At 43.0% G+C, this 17,167-nt stretch overlaps 1 protein-coding gene across 2 annotated transcripts in view; it reads left to right on the forward strand.

Moving 5' to 3' along the window:
* Window positions 1-17,167, forward strand: part of LOC115090608 (WASH complex subunit 1-like) — a 161,863-nt gene that overhangs the window by 24,005 nt on the left and 120,691 nt on the right. Inside the window, exon 1 of one of the 2 annotated variants that reach the window (XM_029599949.1) lies at window positions 14,649-14,790. The exons of the other annotated variant lie outside the window; for it this stretch is intronic. The gene's annotated coding sequence lies outside the window, so the exon portion shown is untranslated. Of the gene's footprint in view, window positions 1-14,648; window positions 14,791-17,167 lie in introns of those variants that run through there. 2 annotated transcript variants of the gene reach the window in all.

A 17,167-nucleotide genomic window follows, 5' to 3' on the forward strand; every position in this document is an offset into this window, starting at 1 on the left:
GCAACCATAAATAACTTGGAAATTCCGGTTAATTTTAAGTTCAAGAATAAAATTGTTGGCCTGACCTTAACGGTCCAGTGACTGTGCTCTGTGAATGGTAGAAGATTTGAGGTCTGCTCTGTTGCTCAGTATGCTGGTGAGATTTGGACACGTTGCAGGAATAATACATGCTAGCAGGAGAGAGCATTGTAAAAATGTAGTTTTGGAAGAATATATATATTTTTTTAGCCCTTAGCTGATCATATTTCATCCAGTGCAACTGTCATTTGAAAAGAATAGTATAAAATAATCCAGTTTCTCATGTTGGCTCTTTATTTATCGCCTTGTTAAGGATGTGGTTCCTGGGTTCCTGAGTCAGGCCTTCTGTTCCCTGGTCCGGCCGGAGCTGGAGATGACACTGTGGCAGCGGCAGTGTTCACGGCGCCCTCCCACCGAGGAGGTGTTGAGATGGGGGGGGGGAGGAGCAGGAGTTCCCAGTCACAACACGACAGCAACATCTAGTGACTAGATTTAGATCCATGATTGCTGTGTCCCAGCAGAAGCTCTGGTACACATGGCTGAGGGCTGTGGCTGCAATGATTAGGTTGGGAGATTTGGAAAGGGATAAGAAATGAGGGAGGGGGAGTCCCTGGGAAATTGTGAATGAAGGCTCATGGCTGGGGATCATTTTTATGTTTTTCATGGGGAAAAATGTAAATCCTTTTTTTTTTTTTTTTTTACTTCTCGTGAAATAGTGGGTCGATGGGCAAGAATAGTTCTTGACTGAAGAGGAAGATCCCTTTTGAAATCGTTAGATCTGTGCTTTGCAGAGGAGAGCAGTGCTGTTGCCAGTGCAATACACAGAGTGCAAGGCCCATCTTACTCTGAAACCTGGTTGTAGAAAGCGTCGTCCGCCTCTTCTGGTTTGAGAGAGATTTTCTCTGACCTCTCTTCCTCTGCTTGTTTCTGATTTCTCTTTGCCCCCCTCTCTTGCCATCTTTCATTTCCATGGTCTCCCTTGCTTCTTATTCATCACTAGCCCCACTTTATTTTTGTTTGCTGAATTGTGCTTCTGGAATGGAACATAGCGAATGACCTCCTCCTTTTGTTTTTCTGCACTGGTTTTCATATACTCAATGGATGCCATTGGTTTGCAGTACTTTTTCTTTCTGAGGGACTGGAGTTCATGATGTTTTCTTGCTATTGTTTTAAAAATTAAAGTCAGATTTTGAAATCATATGAGGGAGCAAAGTGTCATAAATATATTCAGGTGGGGCAGGGGCATATTCATTCCTTAAGTATTTTATATAGCCATAGTCTAGAACTGCTGCTGTCGCATTTCAACTACTTCTATGAATCAAAGCTCATCATTTAGAACAACTCAGACAGATGATGGGGCTGCAGCATCCATCTTGTCTCTTGTCTAGCCAGCTACAGTGGATGGAAGAGAGTAAGAGACATGTTGGGAAAGCACTGCCCAGTTAGTTAATTGACAGCCCTTTTAACAAAAGCAATTTAAGGTTATTGATTTTTTTTTTTTTTTTTGTTTTAGAGTCCAGTAAATTCAAGATGCTTTTTCTATTTATCCCTATCCAGAGCTCTAATTGATTTTTGAGACTATATCTTATGTCATGAGTGTTCACTTCTGAATTATCACCTTTAACGCCATTGGAAGGAGTTGACTTTTTATCTTACTTTCCAAAGGGACAGAAGACTTACGAGATCAATATATCTGTGTGTGCGTGTGTTACCCCAATAATCACTGCGTTTGAAGTCCTATCTGTTCCAGATTTTCAGGACATGTCCAGGGGGACATGAGGACTCTGACAAGGGTGTGTGAAGTGTTTTTCGAATCCACACATCTGTAGACCATGGATGTGCACATCTCAGAAAGTAGGCTGCTTTAGTTCTGGCAGAAGTTTTTGTTTGATCATAGATAGTTACAAATCATTGGTTTATCTGTCTTTGATTGATCATAGATGCTTTCAAATCATTGGTTTATCTGTCTTTGAAAAATCTCACTCATAAAAGAATTGTTTATTGTGCCATTTGAGCTAGGTCAGTGTCCTCCACTTAGTGTCACACCAGTAGTAAATGTTGTACAGCTTAACTGAGATTTTCTGGTTGACGCTGTGTGGCTGCATTTTAAATTGTCACAAAGATAATCTAAAAATAGTGGTAAGTACTAATACTGCTAAGAAAAATCTCCAGTATGGAGAGACACACTGTAATAGAGACCTTCATATATCCAATATTTGAAATCACATAATCAAGCGGAGCTGCTCGACATTATAATCATTATAGAAACATAGAAATGACGGCAGAAGAAGACCAAACGGCCCATCCAGTCTGCCCAGCAAGCTTCACACATCTTCTCTCATACTTATCTGTTTCTCTTAGCTCTTGGTTCTATTTCCCCTCCACCCCCACCACCAATGTAGAGAGCAGCGATGGAGCTGCACCCAAGTGAAATATCTAGATTGATTAGTTAGGGGTAGTAGGGGTAGTAACCGCCGCAATAAGCAAGCCACACCCACGCTTATTTGTTTTACCCAGACTATGTTATACAGTCCTTATTGGTTGTTTTTCTTCTCCCCTGCTGTTGAAGCAGGGAGCTATGCTGGAAATGCGTGATGTATCAGTCTTCTCCCATGCCGTTGAAGCAGAGAGCCATGCTGGATATGCATTGACAGTGAAGTATCAGACACATTTGGTTTGGGGTAGTAACCGCCGTAACAAGCCAGCTACTCCCTGCTTTGTGAGTGCGAATCCTTTTTTCTTCTCCCCTGCCGTTGAAGCTATGCTGGAAATGTGTGATGTATCAGTCTTCTCCCATGCCGTTGAAGCAGAGAGCCATGCTGGATATGCATTGACAGTGAAGTATCAGACACATTTGGTTTGGGGTAGTAACCGCCGTAACAAGCCAGCTACTCCCCGCTTTGTGAGTGCAAACCCTTTTTTCTTCTCCCCTGCCGTTGAAGCAGAGAACTATGCTGTATATGCATTGAAAGTGAAGTATCAGGCTTATTTGGTTTGGGGTAGTAACTGCCGTAACAAGCCAGCTACTCCCCTCTTTGTGAGTGTAAATCCTTTTTTCCACATTTCCTCTTGCTGTTGAAGCTAGAGTGATGTTGGAGTCACAGTAAGCATGTGTATGTTTATTGAATAAGGGTATTGTCTCCAGGCAGTAGCCATCATTCTGGCGAGTCACCCACTCTTCATTGGCAGCCTCTTGACTTTATGGATCCACAGTGTTTATCCCACGCCCCTTTGAAGTCCTTCACAGTTCTGGTCTTCACCACATCCTCCGGAAGGGCATTCCAGGCGTCCACCACCCTCTCCGTGAAGAAATACTTCCTGACTGGTTCTGAATCTTCCTCCCTGGAGCTTCAAATCGTGACCCCTGGTTCTGCTGATTTTTTTCCTATGGAAAAGGTTTGTTGTTGTCTTTGGATCATTAAAACCTTTCAAGTATCTGAAAGTCTGTATCATATCACCTCTGCTCCTCCTTTCCTCCAGGGTGTACATATTTAGATTCTTCAATCTCTCCTTGTACGTCATGCGATGAAGATCCTCCACCTTCCTGGTCGCCCTTCTCTGTACCGCTTCCATCTTATCTTTGTCTTTTTGTAGATACGGTCTCCAGAACTGAACACAGTACTCCAGGTGAGGCCTCACCAAGGACCTGTACAAGAGAATAATCACTTCCCTTTTCTTGGTCCCAACAGTGCCGGTATTGGTTATAACCAATAAATTTAAGAAAAATTTATTATGCATTTTAAATATTATGAATCACTTATCTTGTATACATTATACATAGCATTTTAACTGCAGCACAATCCTAACTTGAATACCCAACACGGACCATCAGGGCATGTACTTTTTGCTTCTTTAAACAACTCCCTCAGTCGAATGCTCTCAGGCCTCTCAATGCTACCTATATATAACTGAAGACCGTCACATTGTATGACATCTACCTTGTTTGAGGTATTATAGTCTGAAAAGTTTTTATATTTAACTTCCAATTGTGTGACTGGATGTTTCCAATAGGTACCCGCTATTGTGTTAACGCACACATCACAATTTTGACACGAGTAATGTCCTGTTGCTTTCCACTTGAGCAGTAGGTAACATAGCTCTAACTATTCAGTCTCTGAAGTTGGATCTCTGAATAAATGTAGGATCAGAAAAGATCAAATGTAATGAAAAGAGTATGCCATTGTTATTTGCTAATTTTAGCAAGTTCTGCTGATTTTATTAGAATGCTGAAGGATGCCTACATCCCGCGTCTGTTTTTGCTTACTGCAATACTACAGCAGAGATGGCTATTTGGAGTGCAGTGCTCTACAATATGCTGGTTTGACAACTGATTGGAGAGGGGTCCAATCCCCAGAACTCAGTGAAACATCTGAGCTCAGGAAGGTCGCCATGCTTTGATATTTAGGTGGCTCTCCAATGATTAACTTGGGCTTCTCCTGAACAAAGCATATCTAGGGGATCCTCGAGCCAGTGTCAGAGGGTCTGCAGGGCAGGTCTTCACCTTACCCTTACCTTACCTTTTCACCAGTGTCTGAAGTAAATTTTGTTACAAAACAAAGAAAATTAATAAGTAGAAGAGTGCAAAACCCAAGAGCTGAAACCATGAGTATCTGCTGGGTAGTAGCCATCTTGCTTCCCCCCCTTTATAGATTTAAAGTCTTTAACAGCTGATTTTCTCATAAGGATTTATAGAACTATTAACTTATACACCCATGAGTATGTATTTCAGCATATTGAGAACTATTGACTTGGCTATGATTTTATCTGTTTCTCTCTGCTGTATTACTTTCAGATTATTGAGGCACACAGGCATTCAGAAGGTGTTGATTTTTCGTCAGCTAATGGACACGTTAAATCTTGCAACTCTAGGCATATGAGAACTGGCATAGTTGATGGATTATGCCTAGTTGTAATGAATTAAAAAAAAATCTCTGAGCTTTCATGGGAAGAAGAGATAGCAAGAGAGATGGATGTCATCTTCTAGGGTTCATCTGTCTGCGATAAAACTGATTTGAATGACGAAGTTAGGGAAACAATATTTCAGTTGTCCTGTTACTGAGCATATGGTTAGCATTAGCTGTTCATGTTCTTGTGCAGGATGGATTAACAGGGAAAACGACAGTCTTGGGACTTTTCAATGAGTGCTATTTGCATATTCTTTGTGTTGGCTTCTGGATGGCTTGTGCTGTTTCCACAGCTATAGAATATATTTGATCCTGATGAAATTACTTGTCCTGGCCTTTTCCTCTTTTCTCATAATGATGCAACTTCTGGTATTACTATTCTTTCAAAGAAAAAGAAGGGGAAAAAAATGTGTTCTGCTCTCTTACTTCAGTCCTTCCAGAACCATTTATTTGATTAGCTTCGTTGAAGAGCAAGAACATTTGTTTCTGTGTGCCTCAAGTTACTCAGTGTTAGCAGGATTACAAGAACTTTGGGTTGCTGTTTTCTAAGTGGTTTCTCCATATTTATGTCTCAGAGCAAAATGCCTCATAAAATTTTTTTTTTAGACCATCCAGTATTGAAAATCTTGTATGCTGTGTGCACAAACCAATTGTGTGTGAATAGTCACCCGAGAAAAAGGGTTTTATGACTGTCACCTGTATTGAAATTCTATTAAATTTAAATTGTTTTCATTGGATTATGGATGATTATAGATTATTTGTAATTTGGTGTGTCATGTTGTTTTCTCCTAGGACAAGCAGGATGGTAATCCTCACATGTGGGTGACATCAGATGGAGCCCGGCATGGAAAACTAGAAACTTTCTAGAAACTTTGACTGGCACACTGATCATGCCCAGTATGCCATTAACCATACATCCATGCGGAGTCCCTCTTCAGTCTCTTTTCCGCGGAGCTATTGTCTCGTGGATGTGGAGCTTGCGCTGTTTTTCTCTGGAAAACTGCCACATTTGAGTCTTTCCTATGCCGGGTCCCTCGTCTCCTCCCAGCCTTAAATAGAGAGCGTCGCAGTAAGTTTCTATATTCCCTGCCGTTGATCCCCCAACGGTGCCATCCTCCGATGTCCGACAGCCATCGACCACTTGTCGGTTGTTTTTAGTTTGGCGTTGTCGTGCTTTCGGCGATGCCCCCAGTGACCCCGGACCATGTTGTTCCCAGATCCCCATGAGGTCTTTGAGTTGTGCCTGGGGGCATCGCATGACATCAGATGGTGCCATTTTTATGACCAGATGACCCCCAAGGGTTGCCAATCACGCCTAGATAAAATGGAGAAGTTGTTTGGCCCCAGGAAGTCCGATCCCTCAGCCCCAGCATCAGGGGCATCATCTCTTCTGGACATCGGGGAACCGGTGGCCACCGGCCCTGTACTGACTCCACTGTCGGGTCTCCAGGTGGAATTAGGCGCCGGAGACTGTCCTTTCTCTATCTCCTCTCATTCCAGGTCTGGATAGTCACCATTTTCCTTGGTGCCAGGGAAAGGCTGGGTTGAGCATCATGCAAAATCTAAGAAGCACAGTCACCAGTCTCCGTCTTCGCACGAGATCAAGCTCGGACGGGCGCCTGCTCTGGCCGAGATGCCTCCGAAGCGCCCCTGTGCTGAGGAGACATCGCTGTCCATCGAGGCCAGGGGCTTGAGGCAGTCCCCACCGATTCCTGTGCCAGACGTCAGTCTCCCTTGGGGCTTCGAGGGAGATCTGGTCATGACTCCTCCTCTTTGGACTGTCCTGTCTTCGGCAGCTTTTGAGGAGGAGTTAGAGCGCAAAGTACAGCTGGCGGTCTCTGAGCCATACAAGGCATTGAGGCACTGGCCCTATTGGGCCCGCCATTGATGTTGGAGCCTGCACTATTGATGCTGGCACTGCTGCTGGAGTGCCTGGACCTTCTCCTTGGTACACTACCAACGCAGTAGCTACCAGTGCCCCGGGTGCCTTTGATGCCCCGTGGGGCACCAGCGTTGCCTCTGGTGGAGACCATCCCCCATCATCGATTCTTCGGATGAGGGAGGTCCATCGAGGCCGGTGTTACCACCTCCCATGCTGATCCCACGGCCGGGGAGTTGCCAAGTCTTGGCGCACCGCATCCTGCGACTGTTGGGGCACATGGCTGTGACTGTCCATGTTATTCCCTTCACTTGACTGCACATGCATAGGGCACAGTGGACCCTGTGGTCCCAGTGGCGCCAGGCCACCCAGGACCTTCGGGTGCGCATCTGTATTACTTTGCCACTCTGGAACTCCCTGGTGTAGTGGGAGAATCCATTCAATTAGGTGATAGGGGTGCCCTTCCAAACCTCCCCTGCTCAAATTGTGTTCACCATGGATGCTTCCCTTCTGGGTTGGGGTACCCATGTGGATGGCATTCACACCCAGAGTCACTGGTCCGCTCAGGATGTGCAGTGTCAGATAAACGTCCTGGAGCTCTGGGTGATCCGTTATGCTCTTTGGGCATTTTGAGATTGCCTTGCCAACAAGGCAGTCCTCATCCAGACCGACAACCAAGTGGCAATGTGGTACCTCAACAAGGAGGGGGGCATGAAGTTGTTCCTCTTCTGCCAGGAGGCTGTCAAAATCTGGTTGTGGGTGCTGTCCCATGGTATTCGGCTTCGAGCCATGTACCTGCTGGGATCTGAGAATGTGGTGGCGGACGACTTGAGCCATTCCTTCCTCCCCCACAAGTGGTCCCTGAAGCAGGAGGTTGTGGATTGGATCTTCCATTGGTGGGGTACCCCAGACATGGATCTCTTTGCTTCCCCCTGCAACAAAAAGGTAGTTCAGTTCTACTCCCTGTTCAGGGAAGACGGCAGACCAGCATCGGACGCTTTTGTCCGCCATTGGGGCCAGGGCCTCGGCCTCTGCATGTGTATCCTCCACTTCCGTTGGTGCCGAAGACTTTTCTGAAGCTCCAACAGGACCAGGGCACCGTGATTCTCATCGCTCATTGGCCATGACAGATCTGTTTCCCACTCCTGCAGAATCTCTCCCTTCAGGAGCTGATCAATCTAGGGACCCCCCCAGACCTCATCACGCAGGATCAGGGCAGGCTGCGCCATCCCAACCTCCAGGCCTTGTCCCTAATGCCTAGGATGTGGAGAGGGTGATTTTACAGTCCCTGGATCTCTTGGTTGATGTGTCTCGGGTCCTGGTGGCATCCAGGAAGCCTTCCACTAGGAAGTCTTATGGCCTAAAGTGGAGGAGGTTCTCCATTTGGTGTGAACAACATGGTTTGGATCTGTTCTCTTGCTCCACACCAAAATTACTTGATTACCTCCTACATCTCTCGGAGGCTGGCCTAAAGACCAACTCCATCACAGTATATCTCAGTGCCATCGGGGCCTACCACCAAAGGATAGATGGTTTGTCCATCTCAGTTCAACCTATCATGGAGTGCTTTATGCGGGATTTACTTCAGCTGAAGCCTCCCCTAAGGTCCCCCGCTCCTGTGACCTGAAGTACCTAACCTGGAAGGTCATCTTCTTGCTGGCAGTCACTTTGGCATGCAGAGTCAGTGAACTTCAGGCCTTGGAGTCGTATCCACCTTACACAAAGTTCTTTCACAATAGCATGGTTCTGCGCACACACCCTAAGTTCTTTCCTAAGGTGGTGATGGATTTCCATCTTAACCAGTCAATTGTCCTACTCACCTTTTTTACCAAGCCTCATTTGCACCAGGGCAAATAGACTCTGCGCAGCTTGGATTGCAAGAGGGCCTTAGCCTTCTACCTGGAGCGGACAGCAGGCCAAAGGCAGGCCATATGACTCTTCATCTCCTTTGACAGGAATAGATTGGAAGTTGCTGTTGCTAAGCAGACACCGTCCAACTGGTTAGCAGACTGCATCTCCTTCTGCTACGTTCAGGCGGACTGCAGCTTGGAGGGCCATGTCAAGGCTCATTCTGTCAGAGCTATGGCGACTTTGGTGGCCCACTTGCATGTGGTCCCCGTGGACCACATGCATGTGGTCCACGGGGACCACATGCATGTGGTCCACCAAAGTCGCCATAGCTCTGACAGAATGAGCCTTGACATGGCCCTCCAAGCTGCAGTCCGCCTGAACGTAGCAGAAGGAGATGCAGTCTGCTAACCAGTTGGACGGTGTCTGCTTAGCAACATGGACCACATGTCCCCGTGGACATGTGGTCCACGGGGACCAAAAGTAAGGAGTTCTCTCCTTACTTTTGCCGACACGATAGCAGTTTCGGCCAGTCTGTCATTTGGAATCTCTTTCAGCTGTAGAACCCAACTCTTCCTGCCTAGGGCCCATTGTTCAGGTTCAGGCTGTCTCCTTGCTACTAATGGCACCTGTTGTTGTGGTGTTGTGCCCTTTGGCACATGGTTAGGTGCCTGTTGGTCTTGCTTGATGTTCGAGAATAGCCTGTAGCAGAGTTGCTTGCTTGTAGCAGGTGTTCTTTTAGGACAGCAGGATGTTAGTCCTCAGGAAACCTGCCCTCCACCCCTCAGATTTGGATTTCTCCTAGTTTGTTGTGTTTGATTTTTTTGTAATTCTGTATTATGAGACTGAAGAGGGATCCCATGTGGACGTGTGGTTAGTGGTATGATGGCCATGCTCAGTGTGCCAGTCAAAGTCTCTAGAAACTGACAAAAGTTTTCCGTGCCAGGCTACATCTGATGTTACCCACATGTGAGGGCTAACATCCTGCTGTCTTAAAAGATAAATTAATCAACCTCAGCTTTTCGAATGCCTCAGCTTCATTTGACACATCGGATAACATGGTTAATGAAATTGCGGACAACCTAATCCCAGACCAAACAAAATCAAGCCTTCCCTACCAACGTTCATTTTAACAAAAGAAACCTTGTTACAATGACAAATTAAGACGCGCAAAACAATTATTGAGAAAATCTGAGAGAATTTGGAGTTAAAACCAGACCTCAGAATCACTTGGAAAATACAAATCACTACTTTTTGAATACTGAGCTTCGATCAACAAATTGAAGAAAGAACACTATGCCAAACAGATTCATGGAGTGATTCTTAACTCTGAATTACTCTTTAATGTCATTAATTACCTAATCAAGGACCCATCGTTCTCCATCGTGAGTAGAAACTGCCTCCCTAAGAATGCTTGCAATGAGTACACCAATCACTTGTCAGAAAAAATAATCAGACTAAAAAATCAATTTTCTACATACCCACCCACTGACCATAGAACAAGAAGACCACCTTGAACCTGCTAAATGGATCCCCTTCAATAAGATATCTAAATTACAAATAATTTCTAAATTAAAACCCGCAAATCACCCTGTCGACCGCATCCCAGCAAGCTCCTTAAAACTAATACATAGCGTGATCACTCCAACAATCACATCCTTAATCTCTCGTTGAAGGGCTAGTCCCAGACAGGGTGAAACAATCAGTGATAAAACCTATCCTAAAAACACAAATCTAGCTGTACTGACATCTGGAAAGTTATAGACCTATATCCATCCTGCCCTTTCTATCCAAAATTATTGAAAAAGCCGTATTATCACAACTAGAAGACTATCTAGATGACCACCACATTTTACATCAAAACCAATTTGGCTTCAGAAACAATCACTCCACCAGGGCTTTACTCATATCCTTAATGGACCACATTTTACAGGGATTTGACAATGACGAATCTTATATCCTGGTGCTAATTGACCTCTCTGCTGCCTTCGACACCATTGACCATTCCCTTCTATGCCATCAGCTGAGAAAAATCGGAATTGACAGCATTATAATGAAGTGGTTCACCTTCTTATTTATTTATTATTTTATTTATTTATTTAAATTCTTTTAATATACCGATGCTCAAGACCAGGTCTTATCGTACCGGTTTACAGTAAACTAGGGGGAACCAGTTAACAGAGCAAATAAAACAAAAGTTACATTATAACAGGGAATGTAGAACTAGGCTGTTAGAGAAAAAATAAGTTAAACAAATTCTAACAAATTCTAAAAGTTAAGTTAAACAAATTCTAACGGGAGAGGAGGGCAAAAGGAGGAGAGGGTGCTTACAGGATAAGAATTATGTACAAATTCTTATCAAAACAAATTATCAAAACAAATTCTTATCAAAAAAGACATTCCAAGTCAAACTGGGCAACCATATTTCAGACACCTTCCCGATTGACTCTGGTGTCCCCCAGGATTCAGCACTGTCCACAACTCTATTCAACATCTACATGCGTCCACTATGCAAATTAGTATCTGATCTAGAAATCACCTTCTTCTACATACCATGCACCATTTCCATTGAAAATACAATACAGACGCTGGCACCACACATGAAGGCTATTCAACATGAACTATCCAATCTCAAACTATCTCTAAACATGAAAAAAACTGAAATCATTTTGTTAAGAAATCCTCCAATAACATCTCCACAGTCTCTTGACCTGGGTAACTTCAGCATTACACCCTCAGACTAAGTGCGGGACTTAAATTGATGAGAACCTAACCATGGAAAAACACGTAAGCAAATTAATCAAATCAGGCTATGCTAAACTAAGACTACTACATAGAGTGAAACCTTTGCTGACTCACGAAAACTTCCGTAATGTTCTACAAACCCTCATTTTTTTCAAACCTAGTCTACACCTCTCTTCTACTCGGAGCACTTAAAGTTCTTATTAAAAAACTACAGCTACTACGGAATGCAGCAGCAAGACTCCTAACAGGATGCAGGAAATTCAGTTACATCTCGCAATCACTGATGGCTCTGCACTGGCTACCAATACAATCCCAAATTCATTGCTAAGTCTTAACATTAATACATTCCTCCCTCCATTCTGACAACACTGGCCTGGTAGGGGTGGCATTAAACCATACATGCCACAGAGATCACTGAGATCTCACAATAACATAGAAATGACGGCAGAAGAAGACCAAACGGCCCATCCAGTATGCCCAGCAAGCTTTTGCAATTTTTTTTTTCTCTCATACTTATCTGTTACTCTTGGCTCTTAGTAACCTTTTTTATTCTATTTCCCTTCCACCCCCGCCATTAATGTAGAGAGCAGTGTTGGAACTGCATCTAAGTGAAATAGCTTAATTAGTTAGGGGTATTAACCACCGCAATAAGCAAGCTACACCCATGCTTATCTGTTGATCCAGACTATGTAATTCAGTCCTTGTTGGTTGTTGCCTGAATATAGATCCACGTTTCTTCATTTCCCCCTGCCTTGAAGCAGAGAGCTATGCTGGATATGCGTGAAGTGTCAGACTTTCTCCCCTGCCGTTGAAGCAGAGAGCTATGCTTTATATGCATTGAAAGTGAAGTATCAGGCTTATTTGGTTTGGGGTAGTAACTGCTGTAACAAGCAAGCTACTCCTGCTTTTTTGTGAATGCAAATCCTTTTTTCCACATTTCCTCATTGCCGCTGAATAACGGATTACTGGTTTTGCCATCATTACAGAATACACATCAGACAAAAGTAAGAGACCGTATGTTCTCCACTGCAGGCCCTATACTTTGAACTCTCTACATGAAACTCTGTCTGACCACTGAAACTAAGAAATTCAAACGTGACCTCAAAACGTGGTTATTTCAAAATGCCTACAATCTAACTTAACCTTCCAGAAATCTTCACCTACCTCTACACGGAAATTCTCTGTATTAACTGAATTACAGATCTCATCACCACTATCTTTCTAATCCAGCTCTAACATTTATATCTGATACGCCGTCTCTCATCCCCCCTCCCTCTATACCCCATCAGCAAACACCTTTTCTCAACCCTCTCCCCTATTTCCCATTAGCGCCTCTTAACTCTTGTGAAATGTTTCCTGTTCCCCATTACCTTATCCCTGTATATCTCTCCTTCCTTGACTGCCTTAAGCAATGTACATGTCTATCGCTAAATGCATGATATATGAACACTTCGAATTACTGTAATTGGCTACTTATAATATTTGTGTCATGATGTAAACCGTTGTGATCTTCACTTGGAACGACAATATATAAAATGGCCAAATAAATAAACACCTGTTAGAGGTAAGCAGCTTTGCTTTACTGCAGTATCATTTGTGATCCTTTTATTATGCTGCACTGTTGTAAGAGTGCCTTGTCATACTGAATGGGGGAATAAGTCTAAATAAATAAATATTTGGATTATAATGTACTTTGTAAATGCAAATTATTTCAATTTAGGGGCTAATGTACTAAAGCATGGGAAACATTTCGAATTTCCTGTGCTCAGTTAAACAGACGTTTGCTGCTGCGATGCAGATTATGGTCGTGTTAAAAGTGACAGAATTTATTTTAGAGCTGCTGTAGTCTGCAGCATACGTACATACGTGGGAGCTCTCCTGATCCTTCTTCCACTACCACAAATCACCTGTTCCCAATCAGGAGAGGGAAAACTTCATACCTGCCAATTAGCCCCTGCGTCAAATCGCAAAGCTATGAAGAGCGCCTTAGAGGTGTCAAACAGCCAGCAGGAGGCTAGCATGAAGATCTGTTGGCCTGGGATTTGGATAGAGAAGGTCATGGTGAGGAAGAAGATTGGAAGGTAGAGGAAGGTGTCTGGGAGGGAAGGTTTGTGGCTGGGTAGGGCTTGTGGGAGAGACCAGGACCTGCATCTCAGTTGCTGTTATTGCTCTCCTCCACTTCACCTCCTCCCCCATCCATACCCACCTACTCCTACACCAGGAAGAAGCTAGTGCTTGCCCTGCCATATTCAACACAGTACTTTCAAAACTTTTATGCAGTATTGACACTAATTTAACACTTGAAAATTTGCATGACCCCAGACAAAACAGCAGACTTCTACTCCCTCTTACCTCCATCACCTCCTGCTCTCCTACACTTGCAAAACAGGCAAATAGCTACGATAGCAGTGATGGCCACAGTAAGAGCAGTCTGTGTAGGGCCTGTAAGTCAGTGGGTGCTCACAGGCACCAACCCTCTGCAAGAGAGATACCTGCGCAGGAGGAGGGATTGCGGCCTATGAATGCACACACTTTCAGGCCCTGCACTGAATACTGGGTACATGTCTGTTGGGAGGGGAAGCGACCCTGTTTCTGTAACCCCCCAAATCCACTGATTTTATGACCCTAGTTTGTGAACTACTGCTCTAACATGAGCCTTCCCCTAGCGCTAAATTTCCTGCCATGTTCACCTTTTTAGTAAATTTTGCTCCAAGTAGTGTACTTTAGTTAATAAGGGGTAATGGCCAAGCTGCTCATTTCCCTTCATTTACATATTTTGATCCATATCTGCAGTAAGTAGTGTAATTTCAGTCCTGCAGTAGGACTTAGTACATCGCATGGTTTATACCAAGTGAGGCGAAAATACTGCATTTGGGTATGCAGGCTTGTTAGAGCAGATGTTCATGGTTTCGTCCTCTGAACTACCATCCTTTAGAGGTTTTCTCATCAAAGTAGCAGCAACAGAAAATAGGTAACAACGAATAATTTTAGCCCTAATGATAACCTGACTAAAGGTGTCCAAATGGCATGGAATTTGGAAAATTGGTTGTTTTCTGGTGACATTATTTTTGAAAATACATAATTCTGTAATGTTACATACCAAGCCTTTTTTTTTTTAATTTTTTTTTTTAATTATTGAAAACTGCATGTCTTCCCCCATAGATATTACTTCTCCCCTGAAACATCACTCAACTCTGGCTTGATTTTCACAGAGCCCAGAAAGATAACTGAAAAGATGACTTCTCCTCTGACAAACCCTGCAGTTTTGCATTACTAGAATCTTGTATTGGCAGTAAATTCACATTCCAGGAAATAGTCTAACTACAGCTGTGCCATCTTTCTTTGCCTATAGGATTGCTCAGTTCATGCATCTCTGATGTTTTGGTGACCAAGCAGGTAAACATAGAGTAATATATCTTTCCAAACTATATGCCTGGGGAAACATAACTGGTATGGATTTTTGGACCACTTACGGGGACAGGTATAGGCTAAAAGCTTTATACATAATTTGAGAAATAAGGAAGAGTCACTCCTATGTATCAGAAGTGTGCTTTTACCAGCTACAGACAATGTGACAAAGGGCTTCCAGGATTCTTTGGGAAATCTGCAAAATATCACCTTATCACTTGTCTTCAGATGGGCCTTTGAATGCAGTGACAATAGTAAATGAACTGGTTTAGGAATGCATGTAGTAGCTCATAGTTCTAACGTGTGATGTTTTCTGTCAGTGTCAGATTTTGCCAAGGAGTGTTGCATGGTAAACTTATTAATTTTAGAAATGAAACATTCATTTATTAACAGCTTGTATTCTAGTGAGATCACAGCATCAGTTAAATTTGCACGTAGAATATCAGTTAATTAAAAAATATTTATTGGATGATTGCATTTTCTCTGGTGACTGATTATGCTGGATCTATTCAGGAAGGTACGGTGTAGGCTCTTCATGAGTAATTCTTTGAAGAATTGGTTCTGCTAATTTCCAAAAATCTAGAGCAACCACATTAACAGCAAACACTAGGATAAACTGTGCGAAAAACATAAAAATATACTTTTTCAAGTTCTATATAAGTGCTATAAAATAATGAAGAGCCCTACTTACTAAACATTTTGCCCATAGACCCAGAATGGGAGGAAATCTTTTAGTAAAAAGGCCTTTTAGTTAAGAGTAAGTTGATTTTGCAAACAACCAAGTGTAGATTGGTATAAAAAATGAAGAGACAGGGCTCTTGGATTAGATAGAATTGATGAGGCATCTTACTACAGAAAGACACTTTATGATCTGTAAGCCTCATTCATCTGCATTTCGACCTAACTGGGCCTGTACCAAGGAAATAAGCTCATAATTTGTAAGAAAAATGCAACTTATCTGCTTCTTTTAATATATGGAGAGAGAAAACCAAACATTTTTATCAAGATAACTTCCTCATAATAACTCTGCATGATTCATTCCCCAATATGAATGTTTATCTCTGTTTGGAAGCTTGTAGGCTCATTCATAATGAGATTTTAATTTAATGGTCCATGGCATGATTTCAATAATAACTATAGTCAAAGGGTTATTTTGGAGTTGGGGGAGAGACGGTGGGGGTTGACTAGCCAAGTTTCCACATAGGTGTGTGCAGACTTTGAAGTATGTTGTTGAAGGGTTAGTCAATAGTCTTTTTGCTGCTATCCAGAGCCAGATTTGGGACTCTTGGCGGAAGATCAGAGTGGGGGGATGACGACATTGGAGAGCAAGAGGAGGGTACCCTGGGATGCCCCTATCCAGGTCCTCCCCTGCTATGTGCACTCATTCCCCTACTCCACTCCTTCCCTGGTAGTTTTCACTCTTCCTCTCACTTCTTCTCTCCGAGACCCAAGACAGCGATAGAAAGAAGTTGGCATGGGACCTGTGAGAAGATGCATCCTCACAGGTGATGAGGTGGTCCTGTCCCCCTCCTTTACAAGGGCTTCCTATTACTAAGGAAACACCTTAGGGCAACACATGGGGATGGAGTGGGTACCACAGGTTTTGTGATCATATGCATTTGCTTGGTGTTTTCCATTGTTGCTGCAGATAGGGTAAGGAGAAGGGTACGACGCCTTCTGGATCCACACAGACATGCTTCAGGTTATTAGGATGGGAGAGGGATGCGTATCAACGTTCTCTTTGAACACCCCATGCCCCACACTTTCGCTCGCACATACATTCTTTCTCTCTCCATCTCCCTTCATAAATCATTTACATCTCTTCTTGCCAATGACTTCTTATCAGTCCTTATCCTTCTTTATGATCTATAAGCCTTTGACATTGTTGATCATCATCTACTCTTAGACATTCTGTTTTCACTTGATTTCCAAGGCTTAACACTATTCTGATTCTCCTTTTACTTCTTCTGTTGCACTTTTTGTTTTTTAACACTTTATTTATAATTTTCAAATACAATTTTTTATATATATTGTATTAGGAAATACATAGTATGGATATCAAGAATATTTTTAAACATTCTTTTAAACAAACCTAAAAAGATTCCAACCTATTCAGTGTCATTACAAAAGGGGAGATGCTTAATCTCCATATATAACAAACGGGAGAAAGCAGGAAATTACAAATTAAATCCATGACATACGTGGTAATAGACTATCTCTATTTTAACTTTTTACCCTGTTTGGTCTAAAGGGGAAGATGCTGCAGGTTGTTGTCTCATCTTTTGTTCAAGAAATGATTTTAACTGTTCAGGGATGAAAAAAATATATGACTCTTCCTCTTTACTAATATAGCATTTACAGGGAA

This window comes from Rhinatrema bivittatum, chromosome 4, assembly GCF_901001135.1.
Source record: "Rhinatrema bivittatum chromosome 4, aRhiBiv1.1, whole genome shotgun sequence".
Taxonomy (NCBI): Eukaryota; Metazoa; Chordata; class Amphibia; order Gymnophiona; family Rhinatrematidae; genus Rhinatrema; species Rhinatrema bivittatum.